Genomic DNA, 14,864 nt, shown 5'->3' on the forward strand with positions numbered 1-14,864 from the left:
GTGATCACAAAGAGTTGGACACCACTGGGCAACTGAACAACAACAGCAACGAATACTGTACCTTAGTCCAGGATATACTCTAAACTTTAACATCTATAAAAGTGATTAACATCTATAAAAGTGAAAGTGAAAGTGAAGTCGCTCAGTCATGTCCAACTCTTTGTAATCCCATGGACTGTAGCCTATTAGGCTCCTCCGTCCATGGGATTTTCCAGGCAAGAGTACTGGAGTGGGTTGCCATTTCCTTCTCCAGGGGATCTTCCTGACCCAGGGATTGAACTCGGGTCTCCCGCATTGTAGGCAGACACTTTACCCTCTGAGCCAGCAGGGGAAGTATTAACATCTATAAACATATGAATAAATAAATAAGTGAACAGATTTATAACCAACTGTTGAATATATCTGCCTATATATCTCCCAAACATGTTAGTCTCAACATGTCTACCCATTCCTTATCTTATTCCCTTCCCAGTCTTGCTCAACTTGTATTTATGTATGGCCCAAGGAAATAGCATCCTCAATTCATTAACCAAAACCAGCGATTCTCCCTCTTCCTCTTTCACCATCACATCTGTTAGTTCTCAAGTGCTGTTGGGATTCAGTCTCTAATTTGTTGATCTCCAATGTCATTTTAACCTCTATCAGAATTTCCAAAATAACCTAACTAGGTTTAGCTGCCTCTCTAAGTCTTTTCCATTCATTCTCCTGTTTACCCCCTATACTTTGGCTTTACTGACTTCAAAAACAACTTAATCAGGTCACTCTTAATCTTGTTTTAAATTTCCTAGCAAGGCATAAAATTGTTTTTTGGTTCTGGCCTCTATGTACCTTCCCATCTTGACCATCAGTCAGAAACATCTCCTTATTCATCCTCCCAATGCTACCATTTTCTTATGCTTAAGAAGAGGCCATGTCCTCTCCTTTAATTCTCTGCCTATCCTCCTAGTAAGCTCTTGACTGACTGTCCCACAGACTTCACATGAGTATTCTCAGGAGGAAATGCCTTCTGATCCTTCACCTTTCCTGCAGAGTTGGCTATTACTCCAATATCCTGTGCAATACTTCTTTTATGGTACCTGCCATAATTTTAACATCATTACTGCCTTCCATCCATCTCAGTGATTAGAGCCTGAGTTTGCAGAGGGAAAAAACTCAGTAAATGCTAAATAAATGAAATATATTAAGAATTTGGAAGTTTTATTCATTGTCAACTTTTTTTTACTTTTTAGATGAATGGTTTAAGGAGTTTCAAAAAAAATAAGGAGCCAAAGTTCACCTAATGGCTGATTTTTTTTTTTTTTTTGAGAAATGTTTAAAAAAAATTTAGTCCAAAACAATGTAATCTTTCTTTAGAAATATGGAAAGCATGATTTATTTACGGACAAAAATGTAGTAAGGAATAACAGATGCTGTCTTATGATAGTGGGTTCTCTTTCCCTGAGATTAGGGCATCAGATGTCGTATCAGATGGCTCAGCTGTATTTACCAAATGATTTTCAAAGATCCCTTAAGAACCTGTGAAACCAGGATAGGATATATATTAATGGCTGGAGAAAAGCATGAGAATTAAAGTTTTCTTTATTATTGCTCTATACATTTTATAAGACTTATTTTATGCATTTCGCTTAAAGCTTGCCATACTCTATAATTAGCTGTATCTATTATGGTATACAATATCCAAACAAAAGGTTACATATTAATAAAAACATGGGGTAGTCTTAAGAGACTACCACATATTTTTACAATGACTTGCTTTACAATCGAATCATTACAAAAGCCAGCTTTATTTCATAAGCCCATTTATAAACTCATTATCCTCCAGCACAAGCCCTCCTAAATGATTTTTGTAACATAACACATACAAAATGCTAGTAGTTTTCTGATGTCCCCAAGGCAAAAAATACTTTATTGTTATTTAAAGAAAAGAAATAAAGCAAACAATTCCTACTGAAGAGCCATGAACTATCAGAAGCAATGCATCAATATGTTTTCATCAGTCCCTAAGGAGAAGGAATCATTAGCTGAAACACAACCTCCACAATTTTCATTTTTATCTGGTTGCTGAGCCCCATTTATCACCATCATTTTGGCATTGCTCCTAAAATGACAAATTCCTATAAAATAGCTAAAGTTCAGTTCAGTTCAGTAAAGTTCAGTCACTCAGTCATATGTGACTCCATGCGACCCCATGGACTGTAGCACACTAGGCTTCCCTGTCCACCACCAACTTCTGGAATTTGTTCAAACTCATGTCTATCCAGTTGGTGATGCCATCCAACTATCTTATCCTCTGTTGTCCTCTTCTCCTCCTGCCTTCAATCTTGCCCAGCATCAGGGTCTTTTCCAATGAGTCAGTGCTTTGTATCAGGTGGCCAAAGTATTGATGCTTCAGCTTCAGCATCAGTCCTTCCAATAAATATTCAGGACTGATTTCCTTTAGGATGGACTGGTTGGATCTTCTTGCAGTCCAAGGGACTCTCAAGAATCTTCTCCAACACCACAGTTCAAAAGCAGCAATTCTTCAGCATTCAGCTTTCTTTTGGAGAAGGCAATGGCAACTCCCATGGATAGAGGAGTCTGGTAGGCTGCAGCCCATGGGGTCGCGAAGAGTCAGACATGACTGAGAGACTTCACTTTCACTTTTCACTTTCATGCATTGGAGAAGGAAATGGCAACCCACTCCAGCGTTCTTGCCTGGAGAATCCCAAGGATGGGGGAGCCTGGTAGGCTGCAGCCTATGGGGTCGCAGAGAGTCAGACACAACTGAAGTGACTTAGCAGCAGCATTTTTCTTTATAGTCCAACTCGCACATCCATACATGACTACTGGAAAAACCATAGCTTTGACTAGACGGACCTTTGTTGGCACAGTGTCTCTGCTTTTTAATATGCTGTCTAGGTGTGTCATAGCCTTTCTTCTAAGGAGCAAGTGTCTATTGATTTCATGGCTGCAGTCACCATGTGTAGTGATTTTGGAGCCCAAGAAAAGAAAGTCTGTCACTGTTTCCATTGTTTCCCCATCTATTTGCCGTGAAGTAATGGGACCAGATGCCATGATTTTAATTTTTTGAATGTTGAGTTTATGCCAGCTTTTTCACTCTCCTCTTTCACTTTCACCATGAAGTTCTTTAGTTCTTCTTCACTTTGTGCCATATGGGTGGTGTCATCTGCATATTTGAGGTTACTGATATTTCTCCCAGCAATCTTGAGTCTAGCAAAATAGCTAACAGTGAATTTTAAATAGTCTTAGCTCTCTAAAGGTATTAGTTGTCTAAGATGTTGGCCCTCTTCAAGCTTAAAAGTGACTACTCTTCATAATTTTTTTATTTTTTAACCTTTTACATAACTAAATAGAATTTTAAAGTATCTTCCATGTATTAAAGGTGAAGTCTTGAACTCTGGGTTTAGTTTTCAGATTCAGAATACTCAAATGTTCCTTTTTAACTTTTTAAGATTAGTGTATTAAGAATATGTGATGATTCAGGAAGAGAGGATCTACTCTTAGTGGTAAAAGCAAATTACATATAAAAATAATTTTAACTTTAACACCTTGTATTTGTCAAATACTTACTATATGCAAGGTCTTGTAGTAAAATTAAAATATATTACCTCATTTAATCCCTACAATAACATTAGGATATAGGCAGTATTATCTCCAATTTACCAACAGGGATACTGAATCCCAGAGACACTGAGGTACTTGACAGAGTAACTAAAAGGAAGAGCCAGACCTCAAATTCTTGGCTGGCAGCATGCTAAGGTTTTTAGCCTCTTTGATTCCTAACCATCTGATATCTGATTTAAAAAAAAAAATGGGTGAAGATGGTCAAAACGTACAAGTTTCCAGTTATAAAATAAGTAAGTTCATCCACAGAATGCCCATCCATGAGTCCTGCGGATGGACTTATCTTATAACTGGAAACTTGTACCTTTTGACCACCTGTACAGCATGGTGACTGCAGTTAATAATACTGTATTGCATGTTTGAAAGGTGCTAACAGAGTAGATCTTAAAACTTCTCATTATCAAAAAAAAAAAAAATTGTAACTATGTATGATGATTGATGTTGACTAGGCTTACTGTGACGGTCATTTCACAATATATACCGGAACTTCTCTGGTAGTCCAATGGTTAAGACTTGACATTCCCAATGCAGAGAACCTGGGTTTGATCCCTGGTCAGGGAATTAGATCCTACATGCCACAACTAAAGACCCCACATGGCAAACCAAGACCTTGCACACACCAACCAAGGCTCGAAGCAGCCCAGTAAATAGATAAATGTTGTTTAAAATGTCAAATAATTTATGTTGTACATTTGAAACTAATAATGTTATATGTCAATTATATCCCAATTAAAAAATGAATCCCCATATTCATACCCTGTAACAAATGTTTACTTCTGCCTTCAATATAAACTCCTTGAGGGTAGAGATCCAGTCTTGATTTTTGTATTCCCAGGACTGAATATATAGCACAACACATTTAGGCTCTAAATATTCATTCATCCAATCATCCAGCAGATACTTATTGAACACCTAAAATATGCCAGCCCTGGGACAGATGCTGGAGATAGGACTGTTAGCAAAACCAGACATAGCCATTTCTCTCCTGTAGCTTACAGCCTAGCGGGGAAGAAGATGTTAACTAAGTAATCCTACTGATGAAGGATTAACTACATATTGAGATAAATTCTCTGAAAGAAAGAAAGAAAAGTTCATTGAAATAAATGACAAAAGAATCTGATCTCATCTTATGGGTGCAGGAAGCCTTCAAGGAAGGAATCCTCTAACTGACATATGAAGGATGAGCTGGATTAAAAAGGCAGTAAAATGGGCAAAGGTTACAATGCCCCTGAGGAGGGACAGAGAGCTAGTGGGAAAGTACAGCAGCTTAAGGCTAGAGAGGCAGACAGGGACTGACCCGGCTGGGATTCTCAGGCCATGCCAGAATTTAGATATTTATCGTAAGAGCAGAGAATCTATGGAAGGTTACTAAGAAGGGAGTGTATGTCTATGTTATGTAACAAAGATCACTCTGGCCATAGTACAGAGAAAAGACTGACAGATCAAGAAATTTCCCAGGTGACCATCCATGCTCAGTAATGTGCTGGGCAATGCAAAAAAACTGAGTCGAGCAGATAAGTAGCATTTTTTTCCTTAATGCTTTTAAAATGATTTGACTTACAAGTATTATGATTTACATAATTTTTGCTTTTCGGCCACATATCTACAACTTACTTGTTAAAGTAATATTTATTAAGCCAGGTACTATAATGTGCCAGGCATAGTTCTAAGTGCTAGGGTTACAGGAATAATAAAAACAAAATACTCCAATGGAGCTTATCCTCTAATGAAAGTGAGAGATAATATACAAGTAAACAAATGAAAAAAATAAGACGATTGCAAATAAAGGTAAGTGTTACCAAGACAAAAAAAAAAAAAAAGAAGAAGAAAGAAGAACAGCTACGAGTAGTCAGAAAAGGCCTCTCTGAGAAGACAGCATTTGATCAGAAACAAGAACAGCCAGCCATGCAGACTGGGGGAAGAGCAGAGGCCAAGATCTGAGGGCGAGACTACACGTGAATACAGGGAGAAAGCCACAAAAGCAGTAGTGTAGTCAAAGTGAAGTGAGTAAGGAGAACGGTGGAGGAATGGTCAAGAACATGAGCTGCTCTGTTCTTCTGGGGTCGGATCATTAGCATTCTGAGGAACTGATAAGGCATTAATATTTTATACTCTGGCAAATTCACTATATGGCAGTGGGAAGCCATAGGACATTTTGATACATGCTCTGTATCAAACAACATGCTCTGATTTACCTGACTGCTCTGGGGTAGGGAGGAGCAGAGTGTCGCGGAAAGAGCAGCAGCAGTAAGATATATGCAGCTGGTGCACTGGTCTAAGCAAGTGAAAATGGTGATCTGACTACTGGAGGAAGATGAAGAAAAACAAATGGATTCAGGACACATTTTGAAGATACAATCAACTATACTTGGTTGACAGAAAATGTCTATTTTCATTAGATTACAAGAATTTGTTATTTCAAGGAAATCTAATGCAAATACTTTAGCAAAAGAAATAATTTATCTAAGGATAAATCAGTCATAATATAAATTCAGACTTTGACATATCAAGTTTGTTTAAAAGTAGAACATGTCTTAAAGAACAGACGCATGGTTGTCTAGGGATGGGGAAAGGAAGGGAAAGAGAGGGACTGCGAGTTTGGGGTTGGTAGATTACATTTAGGATGCATAAATGACACGATTCTAATGTATAGCAGAGGGAATTATATTTGGTATCTTGTGACAAACCATGATAGAAAAGAATATAAAAAACAGTGTATCTATGTATATAACTAAGTCGCTTTGCTGTGCAGAGAATGGCACAACATTGTAAATCAACTACAATATAAAAGAAGATTATGTCTGCATTATTTTATTCAGGGTTTTTCCTACTTTTATAGGTGACATGAGAGTTATAATGAGGGATGTTCACTTACTAAGAGCACTTCTGGGATAAAGATTCAAGAGAAAAGTGACAGCTACTCCACTACTAATTGCATCTTTTACTCTAATTTGTTACAGATCTTCAGTTTTCCCTGCCCATAAAACTCCTAGGGCTTCATGGAATTTACCAGGTTCATGGGATAAATAAAACACATCAGAGTCTGCTTTCACCTGAATAATAATTTAGTAACAAAATGTTAAACCCCAGAGGATCAAATTTTAACATACTCATTTCTTCAAAGCTGTAAGAGGTTCCTGTGAAATTTTCAAGTTTTTATTTTTGTCTTTGAAGAAAAAGGAATGTTAGTGTTCCACTAATTTAGAGAACACTATTTCAGTTATGATGGTTAAATGACAAGAGGGTTGGAAATGAGGCAAAAAAAGAAAGTGAAAGCTCAACTGACAAGTTTCGCATAAAACATTTTACATGAGACAAAAATTCTACTGACATACCTTAAACTATGATATTTGGAACAACTTGTAGAATGAAAGTCCTTAACCTCATAAACGTTTATAGTCTACCAAGTATGAATTTCAGTCACCAAACTAAAGATGTGCAAAACATGATAGTTTCACAGCAAGTGAATCTAACTAGTATATTTAGCTCTCATTTTCTCTCTGTGAACTGGGACAACAATTTTCAGGGCAAAGAATCTGCTTCCAGTTCAAAGCTTAGTTTCTCTTTGCTAAATAGGATTTTCTCCTTCTTTTCTCCCATCCTTGATCCCTGAGAGGACTTAGGGAGGCACAGAGCTTACCTGAATCAGGGCATCTGAGATAGCAGAGAGGAGGGCAAATGATCTATGGGTGTCCTTTGCCAATACAGACTCTGGGTAGGGGAGGGCTGGTCTCCTTTTCATCGTGTAAGAAAGGTTTTTATGCACTTTCCAAGTGCAAGAAAAATGAGCTTCTGTATCAATCATTCTTTCCTTTCCAATCAATTGTTTATGCCAGAGTTCACGTTAAACTCCTTCAGGACTTTATCTTTGGGTTCTCAAAAATCTTTTCTGTCAGAGCCCAGTTCTTACAAATCCAAGTCATTTGCTTTCAAGACTACTGTTTCACAGAGAATTAAAAACATCATCATCAGCATCATTATCATCATCAACAAAACAAGCAAGCAAGCAGACAAAGACCCCCAAAGTTCCACTACATTAACGTAGTTTTTCTAAATTGTTTATGCCCTTTACTTGTGGACAATGCATGTGTAGAAATATCTAGTTAAGTAGTGGAGGAAAAAAAAAACAAGAAGGGACACATACAAGGGGAACATCAGTTAAAAACACGTAAGACCACCCACTGCAATGAGATTTCTGAACTTGTTATATAACTGATAAACTTCACATCCAGGAAAGTTAAGTTTTTTACATCCTTAATTTAGAACATTAGTATAACACTAAAAATTAAGGACAGCAAATTCATTAGGTTGCTTTGGTGGTTAAAACTATTTAGAATGTGACCATTTTTCACTCCTTAACACTCAAAAGCATAAACTGGTATAATAATAGCTGCTGTAATTAAGTCTATCTCCTGTGTGCCAGGTGCTGAGCTTATCCTCCTCTCCCAGATTTCTGTATGGTTAAGAAAGCTTTCAGATACAACAAACAGAAAAACTGATTACATGTAGCTTAAACAGATAGGGGTTTATTTTCTCATCCATTAAGAAATCTGAAATTGCAGGCTTCAAGATGGCTGTCATAGCTTTAGGCACTGTGATGTTTCAGGCAGGAAGAAGGGGAAGCATTTAGACCAGCCACATCTGTCTCTTCTGCACACGACAAAAAGCTTTTCAGGAAGGTCCTGGGAAATTTCTGTCTATTTCTCATTGACCTGTATTATGTCCCATGGTCAATGAGCTTGGAAGAGAGAGTGGAAAAGTTTTTAGGATTTGCTTCATTCTATTTTTTGGGGTAGAGGGGTCCTCTAAAGTAAAGGCAGGCAAGGAAGGAGGAGGCTGGAATTAGTGTACTAAAGAGGTCTGTCATGACTGCATTTGATACAGCTCCAAAATTATGTATTAGATGCTAAAAATACAACTGGGAGAAGCCTCAAAAGAAATCTAATTTCTATATTTTTAATAAAATGTTTGTTGCTCATTCATTTATTCATACTGAATTCCTATATGCACAGCGGTGAACACAACCTAAAAAGATCTTTTTTTCCTGTAGAGCTTATACCCTAGTGGGGATAGACAAAAAATAAAACAAATATATACTTGGTGGCAATAAGCACCATAAAGAAAAATAAACTGTAAGAAAATAGAGAACATATGTGGAGGGTTACCTAGGGTCATCAGATAAGGTCTCTCTAAGTAAGTGCCTTTTGAGTAGAGATGTGAATGAAGCAGGACACTCATGGATATTCCAGGGCAGATCCTTCTGGGTAGAAGGAACAATAAATGCTTGGTGTGTGCTAAAGACAACGAGGGGACCAGCACTGCTGTAGCAGAGAGGATGAGGAGACAAGTGGCCAGTGATTCCATCAGAGAGAAATCAGGGATGATTGTACAGTAAATCCCACTTGAAGTGAATAATCACCAGGTAAAGTTCTAACGCAGCCCTGTCACCAAGTTTCCAATGGGAAAGTAAAACCAGTGCCTGTGTGTATCAGGTACTCTGACACATATCAGCATATTTAACTCTAAAATCTAGTTTACAAATGAGGTATCTGAGGCTCATCCTGATTAAGGATCTCATGCTGTGTGTGCTTAGTTGCTCATTTGTGTCCAACTCTTTGAGACCCCCTGGACTATAGCTCACCAGGCTCCTCTGTCCATGGGGACTCTCCAAGCAAGAACACTAGAGTGGGTTGCCATGCCCTCCTCCAGGGAATCTTCCCAACCCAGGATCGAACCCAGGTTTCCCTCGTTGCAGGTGGATTCTTTATCTGACCCACCAGGGAAGCCCAAGAATACTGGAGTGGGTAGCCTATTCCTTCTATAGGGGATCTTCCCGACCGAGGAATTGAACTGGGGTCTCCTGCATTGCAAGCAGATTCTTTACCAGCTGAGCTACCACAGAAGTCCCTAAGGCTCTCATAGTCTCTATCATAGACAAAATAGGTCCTCTTCATTTTGGCATATGACCTGCTGGCCCTTATTTTATAGTTGTGTTAGAATGCTTGTTTAAAACACAAAACAGCTTTATTTCACAGATGATTCATTCAGAGCCTTAACTATACTGATCTGTGTTTTGAGTGTCAAAAAAGATATAGTTTACAGAGTATTTTCATATTTGATATACTACTACTGAAAGTGACTTAGCACAGCACGTATGAAAATACAGGCTAATATTTTTGTGGAAAGTTAACTGTGAAATGCTGCTATATATTACAGTCCCATGTGTATTTATTACGCTGATGGTTAATGCGGAAGAAGGATGCAAGTACCACTTGCTATTTGAATCTATCTGGTTTCTGAGTCCAGACAGTGAGGAATAAGAATCCACAGAGAAACTATCATCAAACCTGTGTTCAAATTTATTTAGTTCCTCATTTAGAGCGGTGGGGCGGGGGCACGGGGGGGGATATTGTGTATTTTGATGGATGAGCAGTGCTTTAGCAATTTCATCTAAGATTTGAAAAGGTAACACCCTCAAATATACTTTGTTATATTCAGTAAATAACTAATCTCAAATAGAACTTTTATCATGTTTCTCATTAAAAATGCCCATTTGTTTGCTTTGAAATAATGAATTTTCAAAGTAAGCATTTCAAAGTAAGCATGAATATAATGCTTGTCCTACAATGATGGTTACTTACTTATATCCAGGCAGATGCATTATAAAATATTTATTAGCACTAGCATATCTTCAAGAGAAAGATAACAGCTCCGTGACAGAGGGCACCATGTTTCATAAGATCTCTGATTTTAAAAAGTTTCTACCTGCCAAATGAAGCCAAATTAATAATTCAGCTTGCTCTCAAATGCCACAATCAATACAACAGCTTCTAACTCAACTGGGGAACAATACTTTAAAAGACAATTACCTCATAAAACAGTTCTCTCTTGTTTGGAATCAGACATATTAAAAAAAAAATCAAGTTTTTCCAAAAAAGGGGCAGTATTTACTAGCAGACAGGAAAATGCAGCGTACAGCAAAAGCCATACATCTTTTGCTTACATCCATGAGCAAAGTGAGCTATCTATAAACGACAGATGGGAGCTGGTAAAAAAACAACCTAAAGTAATGATTCTGAAACATTATAGAATACATGAATTACCTGCAGAGCTTACCAAAATGCAGATTCTAATTCAGTAAGTAGAGAGGGGCCCAGGATAGTATATTTCTAACTAGTTCTCAGATGATGCTGATGGCACTTGTCCAAGAATCTGGCTTTGGGTAAGCAGTCTTAAAATATACTATTTGCAAAGGCATCTGGGATGCCTATATTACATGAGTCAAGATAATACCCTAGTTGTTTCTTTAAAAAATATTGTTATATTTAACTGGTAGGAAAAGCAATGGTAAATTTTCCAAAACTAAAAGCAAACATAATACCCACAAAGTATCAATCACCATTATAAAGTTAACCTTCAAAATTACAAAAATTTCAACTGATATTTGAGATTGAGGAAAAAAAGACAAATTTGAATATTAAGAACTTTGAAGTCTCTCACTGAGAAGATCCAGTCTCCCTAGCTGGAGATGTAAACTGGAGATGTTCACCCAAAAGACTTGACAATCTTTCAGAGGATAAATATAGTGTAGCTACTGGACAGGAGCAAAGATGAAGTTAAACAACATGTGGGAGTTTAATCTGAGGAAACGACAAGATTGGTGGTCTATGTATACAATTAAGTTATGTCACCCAAAAAGTCTGTGCTCGTTATCAAAGTGACCAAAGTTGGGGATTGGTAAATAAATTATGGTATGTCCATAAAATATATTATTGTATTTTATTGCATCTATAAAGTAAAATACTAGGTAGCGAGTAAAATATTGATATATATAGCTTTACAGCTAATGGCATGGGAGAATGTTTACAGAATACTGTTGGTAAGAAAAAAGGCTAGAGAGTAGTATGGGCAAAATCATTCTACTTAAATATATGCAAACATTAGAAAATAATTTGTTTTTTCCCCTTATCTGAATGTTTTATTTGGCTTTAAATAAAATTTATTAATAAAAGCAAATAAATAAACACATTTTCCCAGAACACAAATACATTGGTTTTAGATTTATATTTCCCAAATTCAGATCTTAAGTAAGCTACTCAGTCCCTTTACATATGAATCACTTTTCTCAACTAAAAAGGAGACATAATAACAATTCAAACTTTACAGGGCAGCTATAAGAACTAATATATGCTAATACGTGTAAAATGCTTAAAACAGAACCTGACTGATAGTAGAGTTGGCTGTCTTTTCTTTTTTAAATGATTTAACTGATCTCTTGCTGATGCCATGTCTAAGAAGATGATAAGTTATCACCACATTTCTGCTTTGACTCCTGGGTCTGCATATTAGCTTCAGGACCTTTGGAGATAGCGGGCACATGGAAGGCTCTAAATCAGAACAAAAACACCCTGAAGTGGTCAAACGGCAGTTAAGGCAGAACTCTATACACAGTTACTCAGTGTTTTTAAACATGCAGTACAATGACTATTCATAAGAGAATAAACTGGTTTAATCATTCTAGGATATAACTTGGTAATACGTACTACACTAGGATCCTAACAATACTGAACCTAGGAATTTACCTTAAGCAAAGTGGACAAGATACTCAGAACACAAAGATTTAAATTTAAGGATGCCAATTTATAATAACCAAAACTTGGAGACAATCTAAGTTTTCAGTAGTGAGGTATGGCTGGAAACATATTTAACATATTCACATATGATATTTAATTATAAATGGAAATGTTTAATGACACAGAAAATACTCTAGAATATCAAATTTTAAAAAGTTAAATATATATCTAGAGATTGAATAAAAACTGACTGTTCTTTTAAAGATTTTGAATATGTGACACATAGGAGGGTTACAGGAAGTCAATATTCTAAAAGAAAAACAAAGATTTAATGTTTAAAAGAAAATTCCCTATCAGTTATTCCTGTATATTGGGTTTTAAGGAGATATAGCTTTTACCCAAGAAAAGGATATAAATTAAGTTGAATTTATTTATTTGGGTCTTTATTCAGATAGCTCATTCAGGATACATGCAACAACTATAAAAATACATCTACAAATCAAGTTGTTAGATTTCTTTAGCAGTGATGCATGTTGAACTCTGTATTATATATTTTAAGCCTTGAAAGTAACTATGTACTTTACTTTTTCCCAAAAGTGACCCTTTAATATCTTTCAAAAATTTTTTCCCTTCAACAGATCTACTTAAAAGATATTTATTTAGCTCCTAATAGGGGCTAGGTAAAAATACAACTGAAGAGTCACTGCCTTCTAGGAATTCCAGAAAAAGATGCCACCAAATAACAAATGACATCTTCCTACAGTGGCTCAGACCAGGAGTTCATGCGTGGACAAGGGAAAAAAGCTAAGTGATACTTCAGTTCGCTTTGACAAAACAAAAACAAAACTTTTTACATATATTATACAATGACAAAAATTAAGTTTATATTCTACGTTTAAACTTCAAAACATAATATAGAGCAAACACACATAGGTTGAAAATTTAAATTTGAATAGGAGGCTTTATTATTTTAATAAATAACTCCCCCAAATAATTTTATTTTTTTCATAGAGAGGAAGAGGAGGCACATCTTCCCTTAACAGTCTCTGTACTGGTTAGAATCCCTCAGACGTCCATCAAGCTAAAGACATGGGTTAAGGGCAGATTCCTTATTAATGCTTTCTCTCAGACAATTAAAGCTACTATTTACTTGAAAACTAAAAAGTCTTAAAGATACAAATATTCCAAGATACTTTTCTTTAAGAATCAATATTAGTTTTCTATTATTATATTTATTATATTGGTTGCTTACTGTTACTGTGGCTAACTTGTTTTTTTGCACTTTATACTTATTAGCTCATAAAATCCTCATAAGCCACCATAAATGGTAGGTAGTATTAGCCCCATTTTAGCAAAGAAATTAAGGCACAGAGATTTTATATGTATTTAAAGTTACTTAAATAACAGAGGATAGGCAGGAATAAAACCCACAATCTGTGTCCAGAACCCATGCTTAATACTATTATTTTATCCTGACACCTAAAAACTAGAAGCAAAGGTCATGCTTCAAAATCTGAAAAACATAAATGTAGGCCTGAACAGATTAATGTGCTTAGAGGGCATAAAGCATGTGGAACCATAAAGAGCTAAAAATGTAAACTTAGAATATTTAGGTAAATTAATAGATAGCTGACGAATAAATGAATTGTTAGGAAAAAAAATTAGAATATATTGAAAAATGTATAGCTCCAATCTGCTGAGAATGAACTAGAGGGAATTATCAAGTCCTTTTCTGAGGACCAAACACTGAGTTTTATGAATAAGCAACCCTGATCCCTTGTACTTTCCAGTGTCTATTACCAATACTATATGAGCCAATCCCCAAGAAAGGCAATGCCAAAGAATGTTCAAACTACTGCACAATTGCACTCATCTCACACGCTAGCAAAGCTCAAAATTCTCCAAGCCAGCCTTCAACAGTACGTAAACCGTGAACTTCCAGATGTTCAAGCTGGATTTAAAAAAGGCAGAGGAACCAGAGATCAAACTGCCAACATCTGTTGGATCATCAAAAAAGCAAGACAGTTCCAGAAAAACATGTACTTCTGCTTTATTGACTACACCAAAGCTGTTGACTGTGTGGATCACAACAAACTGTGGAAAACTCTTAAAGAGATGGGAATATCATACCACCTTACCTGCCTCCTGAGAAATCTATATGCAGGTCAAGAAGCAACACTTAAAACTGGACATGGAATAATGGACTGGTTCCAGATTGGTAAAGAAGTCCGTCAAGGCTGTATATTGTCACCCTGCTTTTTTAACTTATATGCAGAGTACATCATGAGAAATGCTGAGCTGGATGAAGCACAAGCAGCGATCAAGATTGCCTGGGGAAATATGACACCACCCTTATGGCAGAAAGTGAAGAACTAAAGAGCCTCTTGATGAAGGTGAAAGAGGAGAGTGAAAAAGTTGGCTAAAGCTCAACATTCAGAAAACTTAAGATTATGGCATCTGATCCCATCACTTCATGACAAACAGATGGGGAAACAATGGAAACAGTCACAGACTTTCTTTCCTTGGGCTCCAAAATCACTGCAGATGGTGACTGCAGCCATGAAATTAAAGGACACTTGCTCCTTGGAAGAAAAGCTATGACCAACCTAGACAGTATATTAAAAAGGAGAGACATTACTTAGCTGACAAAGGTCCATACATACAGTC

General features: G+C 36.6%; 1 protein-coding gene across 1 annotated transcript in view; it reads right to left on the reverse strand.

Moving 5' to 3' along the window:
• RNF180 (ring finger protein 180) overlaps positions 1-14,864 on the reverse strand; it is a 240,461-nt gene that overhangs the window by 157,498 nt on the left and 68,099 nt on the right. The window lies entirely within an intron of this gene.

The sequence above is a fragment of the Budorcas taxicolor genome, chromosome 20 (assembly GCF_023091745.1).
Source record: "Budorcas taxicolor isolate Tak-1 chromosome 20, Takin1.1, whole genome shotgun sequence".
Taxonomy (NCBI): Eukaryota; Metazoa; Chordata; class Mammalia; order Artiodactyla; family Bovidae; genus Budorcas; species Budorcas taxicolor.